Below are 13,400 nucleotides of genomic sequence, written 5' to 3' on the forward strand. Positions count from 1 at the left end.
GCCCCACTCCCTTCCCCCTCCTCGCGCCGAGCGACCCCTCCGCCCCACCCCGCCCCGCCTCGCCCGCCCCTCCCGCCTCGGTGCGAGCCGCTTCCCCTCGCCCTCGCCCTCGCCTCGCACGCACCGGACGCATACGACACTACGACACTACACCTCTATGTACTACTCGTACGTGTACTTGTGCGTGTTTTTTGGGTGCGCGAAAAAGTCTAGATGTGCGCGCGCGCACGAAAAGCTCGACGGGTGGTAGCGCTGACGCACTGCACTGCGCGAGCGCATCTCCAAGTTGCCATCCCCGACATTCGCAACGCCACCCACCCACCCACCCACCACACACGTCCATTTCGATTGTTTATTCGTCACTATGGTAACTGACTGCTCCGTAACAAAACGGCCCAACGTCAAAACAGCGCAACGCAACGCATATCAACATTGAAGATGTATCCCCCCCCCCCCCAGTGCAAGTATACTTGCAATAGTAGAAGTGTACTTTCGCCAACTCGGTCGGTGAATGCATATCAGTATATCACACAAATCGGAACGCTGAAAGCGTCAACTTGGATGCTTCATAGATCACGACAGCACCAATTATGTAGAAGAAAGGAGCGAGGGGAGGCATCTTTTCCGGTAAACTTAAAAAATTCAATAACCAATACTAAGTTTCAGTCCGATAAGACTAACGGTGTTTAAAAAATCCCAAAAATACACAGCCACATAAACACACACATTTTTTCTAGATCACGAAAGCGTGATCGATTCTGAGTTCGAATCAGTCAAAATCTCGAGTTCGAATTTTCGCATGATCACAAAACTTCATCTATTGTTACTATGTACATACATACATAGATAGAGTAAAAATGGGCATGCCATTCCGGAAAAAAACGGTCCCCATATGAAGTTAATTAATTACATGGGATAAATTGCAACAGTTGGTCGTCAAATTTGCTTTCTGATATAATTAAAAATGTATAAACTGAAGAAGCAGATATCGAAAATCTTTTGTTGGAGATAGAAGAAAACGTAAAGTATTAGGAATATGAATTCCCTAAAACGCTACACTGCTAGTGTGAAATCACTGTAATATATGTATGTATGTATAATATATTAAAAAAAACACGAAAATATTTATTTAAAAATACTTGGGCCCAAAAGGGTTGATTAATTATAATAACAGAAACCTAAAATATAATTTCGTAACAAACTTTGTATGTATGTAAGATTTAAAGGTTTGGGTGGGAGCATCGAAAACAAATCAAAGTTTCAAATAAATTTAATAAACAAATGAATGTTTACTATTTGATTGTTTTGCCATGTTTAAGCTGTTTATATTACAAATACTAAGCGAAGCCGGGTAAAACTGCTAGTATACAATAAAATAAGATAAAAAAAACGAATGAAAAGAAAAATAAAAAAACAGAAAATATCTAGAGAAACTAAAATTAAAAAAGAGAAAAAAAAATACAATAAAATTAAAACAAAACAAGAAGAACTACCAAAACCCATATTGTTTTAGGAAATCATCGAAAATATTTTTTAAGAAATTTCGGTTAGGTCAGTAATTAGTGAGCTTAACTTTTTTATTGTGTGTTTTCGGACGTCAGAAAGTAAGATCTCTCCATGAGTGTTTTTGTTGAACATAAGGACGTTGATAGAATAGAAATATTGTAGTGATTATTTATAAATATAAAATTAAATATTAAAAACAGGAATAATATATAGGTATAATAATAATGTATAAGTACACTGTCAGCGCTATTTTTTCCTATGTTGTTTTTTCAGGAGACTGTAACTGACTACCAAATGGCGATATCTCGATTAATTTATTTTGATTCGCTTGCTTCTTCGAATGTATTTTTTTAGACAGTTGTATCTCATTTTGTGCGCTGACTATTTACATATACTGTTGGCAAAAGAGCTAGAAAAAAATGTAAACTTTAAAAAAGAAGCGAAAGTCAATGAGTCAACAGGGGAGAAAAGATATATTACAGTATATGCATATACATACATATATTATTTAATTTTTCTTGATGACGTTTTTTTAATTGAAATAAACTGTATTTAAAATCTGCAAAAAATTCGAATGTTCTTATTAAATTCATCTGAAGCCTATCACGTTGAACAATTTAACCATCTGTTGGAAACTGGGATTAATTCATTTTTGCAATTCCCAAACATTTCGTAGTATCATTGGTATTACCTTAAAAATTCAGTCGAAGGAAACTCAAGATTTGAATAAGAATATATACATACATACATATACATATAAGAATTCATGTATAAAGTGGCATATAAATAAGTATTTTTATGAGTTCATTATTAAAGTTATATTTGCTACCCATAAAATTATTAAACGCAGTATTGAGAGTTAAAAAAACTGGCTATGGTCATGATATATGTTTAATTAAAAATTTAAGCACCTGAAAGCACAATAATACGAACGGGCTGAAAACTAGTTCTAGTCTCACGTTCAATTCGTATCAAAAGTGCGAGAGAGCATTAGTGCGCGACGGTTCAAAATAGAAGACGCTTAAATTAATGCAATATATTATTTTAAAAAAAAGGTGTAATTATAACACAACACTCGAAAATAATTGGACGGTGTTCCACTTTTCTTCCGCATATACATATGTACATACATAGATAGCGTTTCGTCCACCTCAGTCCGGCATACTGAAAAATGTATAGGCGTTCTTCGCACACTTTACTTGGGTAACGTGCAATAATAATTACAAACACACGCCGAGTTCAACAACATTTAATTATGTAATTCGGCGTTTTATCGAGCTTTGTTTTTCAGATTGCCGATTCGTTCTAAATAAATTTGCGGGTGTGTGTATGTATGTATGTATGTGTGAGGCTGCGCATTATACGGATAATGAGCTTGGACCAATGTGAATTTTCATTAATTAACTACGCTGTTTCACGCTATAGAGAATTGGGCATACGAATAATGTGAATAACAGTTTATAGAGAATATCTATTAAGTTTGTATACATAGCGAATTGTGGCGTGTGAGCGGATGGCGATGACAGTTCCAATTTAATTTATACAGTCAGTTACGGATCGACAACGTTGCGTAATTAATTTCAGCAAAACATATTTCAATTATGAAAATGATATTTCAAATAACAAATTTGAGCTGTTGCCTACCGAATTGAACATCGGGATGAATACGTTCGTTATGTCAAGTCGTTTTACTAGCAGGGGTTCCAATTTTTGGAATACTTCCAATCAAGGGTAGTTGAACGATGAGATGCTTTCATTCGTAATGGTTTCTACACAGATGGATTTGAATGAATCCATGTTGTTTTTTTTTTATGTTAAAAAGAAAACAAATGAAATTACATATTATTATTTTTATTTGAATAAAATATTCAATGTTTGTCGGTTGTTTTTTACAGTGTTGCTAGAATTGTCCTAATATATATTTTAATTTAATTTCAAATTGCTTGTCTCATTATCATCATCATCATTTACAATCATTCACCATCCACTGCTGGATGAAAGCCTCTGCAACACCCTTCCATTCGTCCACACATTATTCTAATTTCGTATACCAACGTTTTTGCGACCTTCCTTTCACCCTTTTACAAATTGCTTAAAATCGGATTTAAAGTATCATTTTTTTTTGATATGGCAATATCAAAATGTAATTTTGCAAAACTACGCAAAATTACATTGAGCAACAAAAAAATTACCTCAACGGAGACTAATCAGTCTTTACTAAGTTTAACCCACACAATTTGAATATGGCAATGATTTTTGTTGGTTCGCTCTCGTTGAAGAGGTATGAGCGATTAAAAAATGTGACCATCTTGAAAATTTTTTCTTGCGAAAATCCAGCAAGTAATAGAAGTCCTTTGAAGACTCAAAATCATATTGTACAATGGATTGGAAGCTTTATCTTTATTAAGGTCTGTATTTACCTAATTTGTTAAAAAAAACTGTAAAACTAGAAAAGCTAGCCCAGTAAATATGTAGATAAGTAAGCTAATTTAGTAATTTTTATAAAAACACTACAATACAAATACCAAAGGCAGCAAACTCTACGATGGACAAATCTCATCGTCCCCATTATATATGTATGTATATGTACATTATAATTTTTTTTTCACATATGCCATAGCTCCATGACAGGTCACCCTAAGTCGACATAATGGCAAACTGTGTACATATCCAAACACATTATACAATGTACACAGGTATACAGACATTGATTACAAACCTTAACTTAAACATATGCTTAAAACAATCAGCAAATTCGGACTAGCTGAATTTGTGAAAGACGGGAATGTCGTTTTTATTGGAACCGTTACAACAATTCAGTTAGATAAATTGGCAAACTCTAACTGGAGACGTTCAATCTAGATTGAATAACATCCAGATCTTGCTCGATAGACTTACTCGTAATCACAGATAAAATCGAATATTGGGATTAATCGCCTAAATCGTCTTAAGGTGCCGCGTATTGTTCAAAGGTTGTAAATGCATTGTTAAAGGTTTGCCAAACCTTTTTTACAAAGGATTTACAACAATGGAACAATGGATAGCACTGTGACTATCCGGTGTCTACTTATAAGTAGAGGTAGGATAGCCAAGGTGCCGCTCATTGTTCCATTGTTGTAAATCCTTAGTAAAAAAACTTTCAGCACGTCAAAATCACGGTATGGGAAAGTGCATCGAATATACATTCTTACATCAAACTTTGGATGCATACAGCAATGTACTGAAAATGAAATTCTATACACATTCACACTCGAATTTTAAACTGTGGTAACACTATGTACATACTTCCGATTTTGTTACGTTAGTTACGAAGGTATACTGCGGGGCGCGGGGTACTACCGGCGCCGATGTCGGGTATTGTTTCAATTTTCGGTCTGAAAAAGTGATTGAATCATCGAATGCGACATTCGGCCTCGTGTCGAATTCGGTGTCGGATAGTTAATGTCGTCAGTGGGTCGTATTGTGAGTTGGGAGCAGGTGGGGCCCGTTTCGGGGGGGGGCAGCTGCGCGTTCAAGCCAAGGTAGGTGCACCGAGCGCGACACTCGACCACGTGGTCACGTGCACAATTTGCGTAATTACATATATGTGAGTGTGTATGTGTGTGCTATTGCATGTGTGTGCATATGTGTTGAGATTTTCTCGAAACATCCCATTTGGAAAGGGTCCAACCCCCCGTGCCCCCTAGTTTGCGACTTGCAAATTGATATAGCGGTTGTCGCACTTGTAAGAGGTATGGTGCATGTGGATTGTGAAAAAGTAATGTTCTGTATGTATATACAATTTTATTGTGCGTTTCTAGAATTTACATATGTATACGGAATGGTTGAATTTGTATTTTTTGCTATAATTGTTGCAATTAATTATTTTGAAATGAGAATCGCAGATTTGATGCTGTTTGAAAATTTAAATTTTGTTGCTGTTCGAATATTTAAAGACTACATATATTTATACCCGCTCAATTGATTTTACATATTAGGTAGGAACTTCCTCTTTACAAGCTTTTTAGTAGCTTTACTCTGTTAGTTCAGTGATATTCCTGCCCGTCAAAAACTTTTGATCTCATTTTGAACCACTTCCACTCTTTGAGTGGCAGTGGTTCGATATGAATTTAGACGGTTTAACCATTAACGAACTCGTTGAAAATTTTCATCGGAAACTTGTCAGATCGGAGTGATGACAGCTCGCTTTTCATACGCGTCTTTCTACCATCCCTTTGCAAATTAAACAGTGGTAAAAGCTACATTTTTTTCATTCTCATTTATTTTATTCTGATTTTTTTCATGTTGCTTGAGGTCAGCCATTCTAGTGTCTATGGGCCAGAAGGATCTATCATAATCATTCTACTTCAAGCATCTTCGGTTTTTGTTTGTCTTTAACATACTTCTACTGATTTAACCGTTTTTTTTTACAATTATTTTTATGTATTCTTATGTCATCATCATCATCATCATCATCTACTGCCATTCACCCACTGCTAGATGGAGACCTCTCCGAAAAACTTATATTCGTCTTTGTTTTGAGCAAATTTCATCCATAATAATTGCATCCACCCATTTTCCTTGTGGCCTTCCTGGCACCATTTTATGTACATATGTATACATTAATCTCGGCTACCATCCCAGCACTTTTTTTGTCCACCTTTTATCCATTTTTTTAGCTACGTGATCCGCAAATTGCAGTTTCAATCTCTTCGCTCTCTCCACTATATCAACTACCCTATTTTACCTTGTTATGCCGATCATACTTCCATACTTATTTGAGTACATTGGATTTCATGTAAAATTTTGGTGTTCTTGATTTTTTTATAATTTCATCCACCCATCTTCCTTTTAGCCTTCATTGCACCCTTTAACATTCTCTCAGGTACCATTAGAGCACTTCTCTCGCCACTATCTATGTCACCTGCCCATTACCATTTGAATATTTTCACTCTCTCCACTGTATCAACATCAACTACCCTTGTCATACTACTTAACACGTATTCCGTTTCCTATCTTTCCTCGATATGTCGAGGATTCCATACTTCATTCTTATGTATTATGTATTTATTTATTCAACAAAATTTAAATTTCATTGCAATACAAAAGTTGTAATTACTAAAATTAAAAAAAAACTGAATTCTAAATATAAAATAAAGAAAATGAATAATTTTAAGCAACTACACAGTTTCTTTCCTTCCGGGGTGTGGACATGATTGTTCCAGATAACTGTACATCATAATAAGGAAACATGTTATTATTAAATTTTAAAATATTCACCCCTTTAAGCTGATTCATTCAATCTTCCCGTATATTATACAACGTATGTACATATGTTAGTATGAACCGTACACATTGTTCTACTATGCAATAAGTACATAAATACATATACAAACATTTTTGCATTTATGACATTAGGCACCTGGCTGTGTGTTCTTCTTGGTTGAAGAATTCTTTTAATTCATGATTGCTTTTCCACATTTACATATATGAGCCTTTAATAATGAACTTCTAAAGTGATTAACAATTCATCACTGTTGTACAATTGAACCGTTGAGGCTATCCCAGTTTTGCACCATTTTGCACGCGATCAATTGTATCAAAGCGTTCACACGGTGGCTGTTTAATTTTCTACTTGCGTTTTGTACGCGCGTGTCGCTAAGCAAACTGCACCAATTAATTCACCACTTTGATCACATAATGTCGGCCTATTTGCCGGGTCATTTGCATAAGAGCTATGAATTACGGTTGCAGTTTGCACACATCAATTATGCGCTCTAGCAAAGCTAGCATTAGACATACCCATGCGTATAGATAGTATGTAGTGTCACCTCCCTTAGTAAACGTGCAATTAGTAGATTTCATAAATTTCAGACGTACTTAATTTGATAATTACGACGGAGAAGTTTCTGAAACGAGCACTTTCTTTTAGTACAAATTGCATCCTTTACTTTCATTTATTTTGCTCATTTTGTCGCTGTAAATTGCTAGCACGTGCTGCTACTAACTTCTGCGTGTACGTATGTACGTTCGCTTAATCTTATTTTCAGATTAAAAAATTCAGCTGTAGTTTTCGTTTGAAATATGCACCGTTTAGCATAATTTAATACTTTGTGTGTGTGTGTGTGTGTTAGCTATTTAATTAAAATGCATGTCGCAAAGGTGTACGGAAATACATATTAATGCCTTTTTATTTTCGACTAAAAACGCATCTCAGACGACGCATTCAATATGCATGACCCAGATGTTCTACATATGTATGTATATGTATTGAAAAAAATAAGCAACATTTTCAGGACATTTGTTTCATTGTGAGCAATTGTAAGAAATAAACTCAACAAAAAAATCGTAAGACTGGCAGATGTCCGTTCACAGTCGGTAAATACACCTTCAAATATCGATCGTGAATAGTGATAAAAGAAGTACATATGTACAGAGGAAGGGTTATTTGTACTTAAACGCTTGGCACGTGCCTATAAGCCTTATGTTGAGTTTGGTGAACTATGCGGGTGCATATCAGCTCACTTGCAAATTTTATTTACCTGGTTAAGATTGAGCGATTTTATATTTGACTTATGATATATATAAAACTAGATATTGTGCAAATAGGTAGTCTCATATCATTTGCACATTTAATACGCATGCAAAAAAATATTTTGCATTTGCGTCCATGAGCAAAAAACAGACTATCGTATATGCGTAGACACAGCATTGAATTCATACAACTACCTACATATAGTCATTTACATTAAATTTACTTTATCTGATCTGCACATAGTAAGTCGCTTAGTTGACTAGTTTATGCATATTTAATAAGTCTAAACACCAAAAAAGGAAATTAAGTAATTAGCCGTTTATACTATATATTTTAAATGAATGACTTTCCTATTAAGCATTCAACCACTCAAAAAATATTTAAAGAGAATAAGATGGTCAATAAGATGTTTAAAGAGAATAAGATGGGCATGAAAACCACTCGACGCTAGGAGCTAAATTTTCGTAAATTAAAATTCTTGTATGTTAACAGGTCGAATATAATAAATTTAAATAAGCTGTGCATATGTATGTAGATCACGCTTAAGAGCTTAAAAATATTTCTGCGTAATAATCGAAAATGCAGATATGCACGTCGAAATTATACCCTTGGAGCAAGTGGTTAAATTTTCGACGATCGAAAAGATGTCACACGCGCGGTCAAACTACCTATAATGATTTCGATCAAAATTTGGACACTTTAAGAAATGAATAAAAGGTCGTAACGATGTACTATTATAGCACCTGTCCGAAGGCGATAAGGGCTGCATCTTACCCATAAGGCACGGCAACAGCTGCACTTACGCATCGCGACTATGTATACTGCAGGTACAGCTAGAGCACTCACTGTCTCATCTTATGCAGTCAAATTCGGTACGTATGTACTTGCAATCTGCACACTAATTTTGGTATTGATCATTGGACCTTCTAGTGGCCCGTGAGCTGTCTCACCTGCCGGGCGCTTTGGGCTCGTTTCATAAGTGCGACGTATTGAAAAAAACTACCAAACACCTTGTCGACGAGAGCCAGGTTGTGCGCCAGGTTTATTAAAAGCCAAAAAATGGCAGGTGAGACAGTGCTCGCTCACTGGGCCAGGATCGCGTTTTACTTTTGTGCCCCCTTTTTGTCTCCAGTGAATATCACTGCTATCCACATTGCGCACACCCCAACACCATCCCTGAATAAACCCGAACGTATGTAGGAAGCCATTCAAACTGTCCACGTGTCCATCGGACTGCTCGCGTTTCGTATGGTCCCCCTCGTCCATCAAAGACTAATCGGTCAATGCAAAATGTGGGTCCATCTTTGATTTCGGTAATACGAGTACTTGTTACCAAGTCTGTTGTTCAGATTTACCCGTGTTTCATTAATGTGAAACCATTGGATTGTCGAAGATCACGATACTTTTAGGATATTTTGAGGAGAAACTATATCTTATACTACTGGAGATCCAGGCGTTTACAGATTAGTCCCTTCTGGCCCGACCCAGAAGCTGTCCGTCATCGTTTTTCGAAACATCGGTTTCGGTCATCAAGGTTTTTCAGAAACTTCCCTCCTTAGTGAAATTTTCCTTATATAGATTAATATTGCGATTTTTCAATTTTCAAGATAGGGATGAAGTTAAAATTTATAATAAGCTAGTTATTCGACTATTTAATTTCAGTAACGATTCGAAACAAACTCTTCTTTTCAAAAAAATGGCATTCTGTTCATACATTTTTGGATAACTGCACTAAAGATAGTAAAAAAATGATAGGTTGTATTGTATAGTTTAAAAAAGTGAATGGTGAGCTTTCCAAACTGAAAGAGTTTTAAATTACAACATTGAAAGAAATGGGTAGGTACATGATTCAAAAAGTTACTAAGATATTCTAATATTTAAATATCAGTCCCTTGAAATAAGTCTAAACAGCTCTGTTTTGAGAATACACAAAATATTTTAAATATTTGTCAATAAATCACAGAATTTTTTACAAGAAGATCTTATCTTACGACTTGTTTTCGCACGAGAATGGGCGTGACTTATGCCGGAGTGATGATAGTCGATATATTTTCATAGATCGATTATTACAGGTTGTAGTCGTTGTAAATACATCGCCGACACAGTCATTAAATTGTATATTATTATTTCGCGTCCATTGCGAATTTCACGACTATTCGTCCGATATAATTATAGTCGGGAAGCAGTTCGTTGTCACGCGGTGGTGCTAGTCATGTCTTTGGGGTCGCCCCAAGGTTTGCGCTGTAGCATAGCATGCTGAAATTGGAAATGTGGGATGTGCGAAGATGAAAAGTGTGTTAAGCGACCGAAAACGTGGCTACCAAAACCGAGTTATCCGGACAAACCGCAAACAGTAGACTGCAAAATGAGCCGGTGACCCAGAGTGTATCTCGAAGTCGCAACTTAATGTGAGAAGTTGCCATGAATGGGAAATGAGCGAAATGTACGCCTAATCAGGTCGCCGTGTGTCGGTTTGTTTATCATCGATGAAATAATGGAGACTTTCTTGTAGTTTTCTCACAATGGGAGATTATAAAAAGATGATAAAAGGAAGTAACAGATGCAAAGGCAGAAGCACCTTTTGCTACAGTGTTTGCAAATGCTCCTTGCAGGTTTTGTATTTTCTTTAGGTGCGTTTATTGTCTGCTGAATCAATTTCTTTCGTTGTGCATCTGCGCTTTCTACAATAGCTTCTTCTCTTCCTTCCGATTGTTGCAACAAACGGTGTGTTTATTTGGAAAAACACACTGTCTAACCCTTTACGACACCGTTAGGTAAACATCATTCATCTTATCGATACTTACTCTTCCTATAAAACAGGGTTGGCCAACCTTTATGCCAGTACTTTGAATTCATGCGTGTACTATAATTACATTATTCTTAGTTCTTTGAAAGATCTTCTATAATATCATATTAAATATCTTGGGACTTTTTTCTGAATTTTACTAACTTTATTCACTACTGCAAAAGTTCCAGCTTTTTTTTAATTTGTTTGTTTATAATTCAGTTTTTTGCTTGTTTGTATATGTAATATCAATTTCATCAAAAGGAATTAAATACTCAAATATATTTATTTTTAAAATTCTAGTATTTCTTTGAAATTTTTAGAAGCCCTGAATGTGCTGCGTTGTATGCATGTTTTCTTCGGATAAACCCTTTCTTGGCACCATTGATTTAAGTCAATCACTCGTATCACCGAAAGGTGTGCCGAGAGTAAAGGTGTTTGTACTTCCGATACGGTTTCAAGGTGTTCATCTTAAGCATCATTTGCACCTTTCGTCATAAACACATCTAATATATATTTTTTCAAATAAATTGTAATCTCTTTATTTAATAATTATGTTGTCAAAAATCTGCAATTAAGAAAAATTTTATATAAATTTATAAGACGATTCTTAACAATACTTAGCTCTTGTTTAAGTAGATTGGTACGTTTTCTTCCGCTTTTTTATCTGTTCTTCTCTGGACCCTTTCTAGATTAATTTTAGGCCCTTCTTTATAGTTCTAGTACAACGCTCGATTTATTATGCCATTTCCTATGACGTGACGTGCAGCTCAACAAGAGACGCGGTCAACGAAAGACACCCGAGAGGACAATTGCAAGTGAATGCGGCCAGATGCAACTCGTCGCATTAATTATCAATTTCCGTTCTTTATTAGGTGCCAAGAAAGACATGACAATGCGCAATTGCTGCTCGTTAGACCTAAAGTGGATCCTGCTTATTAGACCATCCTGGCACATAATCGTCAAATTTCAAAGAAACCACGTATCTACTTATTAATCATTATGAAAAAGGATACGATGCTTACTAATTTGCCTCTTATTTTACACTTCCTCAGTTGTACAACAACGATAGAGCGTTAAACTCATTACTTAATTACATACGAGGTTCAATCATCGATAGGCCAAAATATTAAATAGAAGTATTTAGGCATACAGAGGCTTTTCCGATGTCAAATCGGCGGAATAAGAATTTGTGCTAATATCTTGTGGTGGATAAATTCAGTGGGCTCATTCTGCTCACAATGCATAATTTTTAAAATCAATGTTTCAACGTCAAATTTCTCTTACATTTCTTCAAATATGGGAATCACCGCTATCGATCACTGTCAAACATTTGTCAATACAAGGATAAACTATCACCGTAAACACTCCACGGGTGAGTTTTGGCCTGGCTTAGATCAGTCGTGCTAGTGATTTTTTTCACGTGCAAAACTATCTAAAAAAAAACACGTACCGCGTACCTCACTGTGTGTCCGCGCCCGTACAATGTTTTTTTTTTGTTTGACGATATTCAATGATCCTTATATACTGTGTCAGAAATTGTGTTTTTTATCTTCTTTTTATATGTTCTTATAGAAAATTTAAAGACAGTCGATGCCTTGCATCGAATTAGTATGAAGCCGTTTTTTTTAATATTTTATAATATTTATACTAGTGGTTTTACCCGGCTTCGCGCGGTATTTGTAATATAAACAGCTTAAATATTGCAAAACAATCTAATAGTAAACATTAATTTGTTTTTTTATTACGAAAAAAAATAATATTCGACGATATCAATGTCATCGTCATATAAACTTTGATTTGTTTTCGATGCTCCCAACAAACCTTTAAACCTTACATACATACATACAAAGTCTCTTTCGAAATTATATATTAGATATATGTATGTATATACATATATGTATATTTACAATTATTTTATAAAATATGAAAACAATCATTATTATCGCTTTTTTCTTTATTTATGGTCCTCAATAAAAATTGAATCACATGAATTTTTATTTGTAAACTTTTTGAGCTTTTTGCACGTTGGTTTTAATAAAGTCACGTCGCGCGGCAATGACTCCTCTATGGTTTTGGTACAAGCAACGAGACAATTTAGATTTTGGTTGTTTTTTTTTGTTTTTGTGTGCAAAACTTCTTCGTTTTTTGTGGTTTTCTGTGAGTCGAGAGCTCACTTACAACAGAAGAGGCCACATGTGTCCCAAAGCCGACATGCTCCAAAGACCAAGAACTCGTTCGTGATCGCTCGGCCAGCTCTGGGCGCGTGGCTCCATTGACTGCAGACGAGGCCAAACTCGGTTTTTTCATATACTATGTATATATTTTTTTTAACTTCTATGCGAGTGCGACTATTGTTTTTTGGTCTTCACTGAACTGAGGAAGAGCCCTAGGGGGTTTTGGAGTGTTAGTCCGGCACTCAAGCGAGCGGTGAAAACCCGCGTTACCCGACTCCGACTTCTTCAAAACAACGAACGATTAATTATCTCGTTGCATAATTCGTTTGTATTGAAATGTAATACGAAAAAATGAACCGGTTCGGCGATGCGAGCTCGGTAGCCTAATTGGTTCCTATTTGTTTAGGCCCGTAATTGG

The sequence above is a fragment of the Arctopsyche grandis genome, chromosome 5, assembly GCF_051622035.1.
Source record: "Arctopsyche grandis isolate Sample6627 chromosome 5, ASM5162203v2, whole genome shotgun sequence".
NCBI lineage: Eukaryota > Metazoa > Arthropoda > Insecta > Trichoptera > Hydropsychidae > Arctopsyche > Arctopsyche grandis.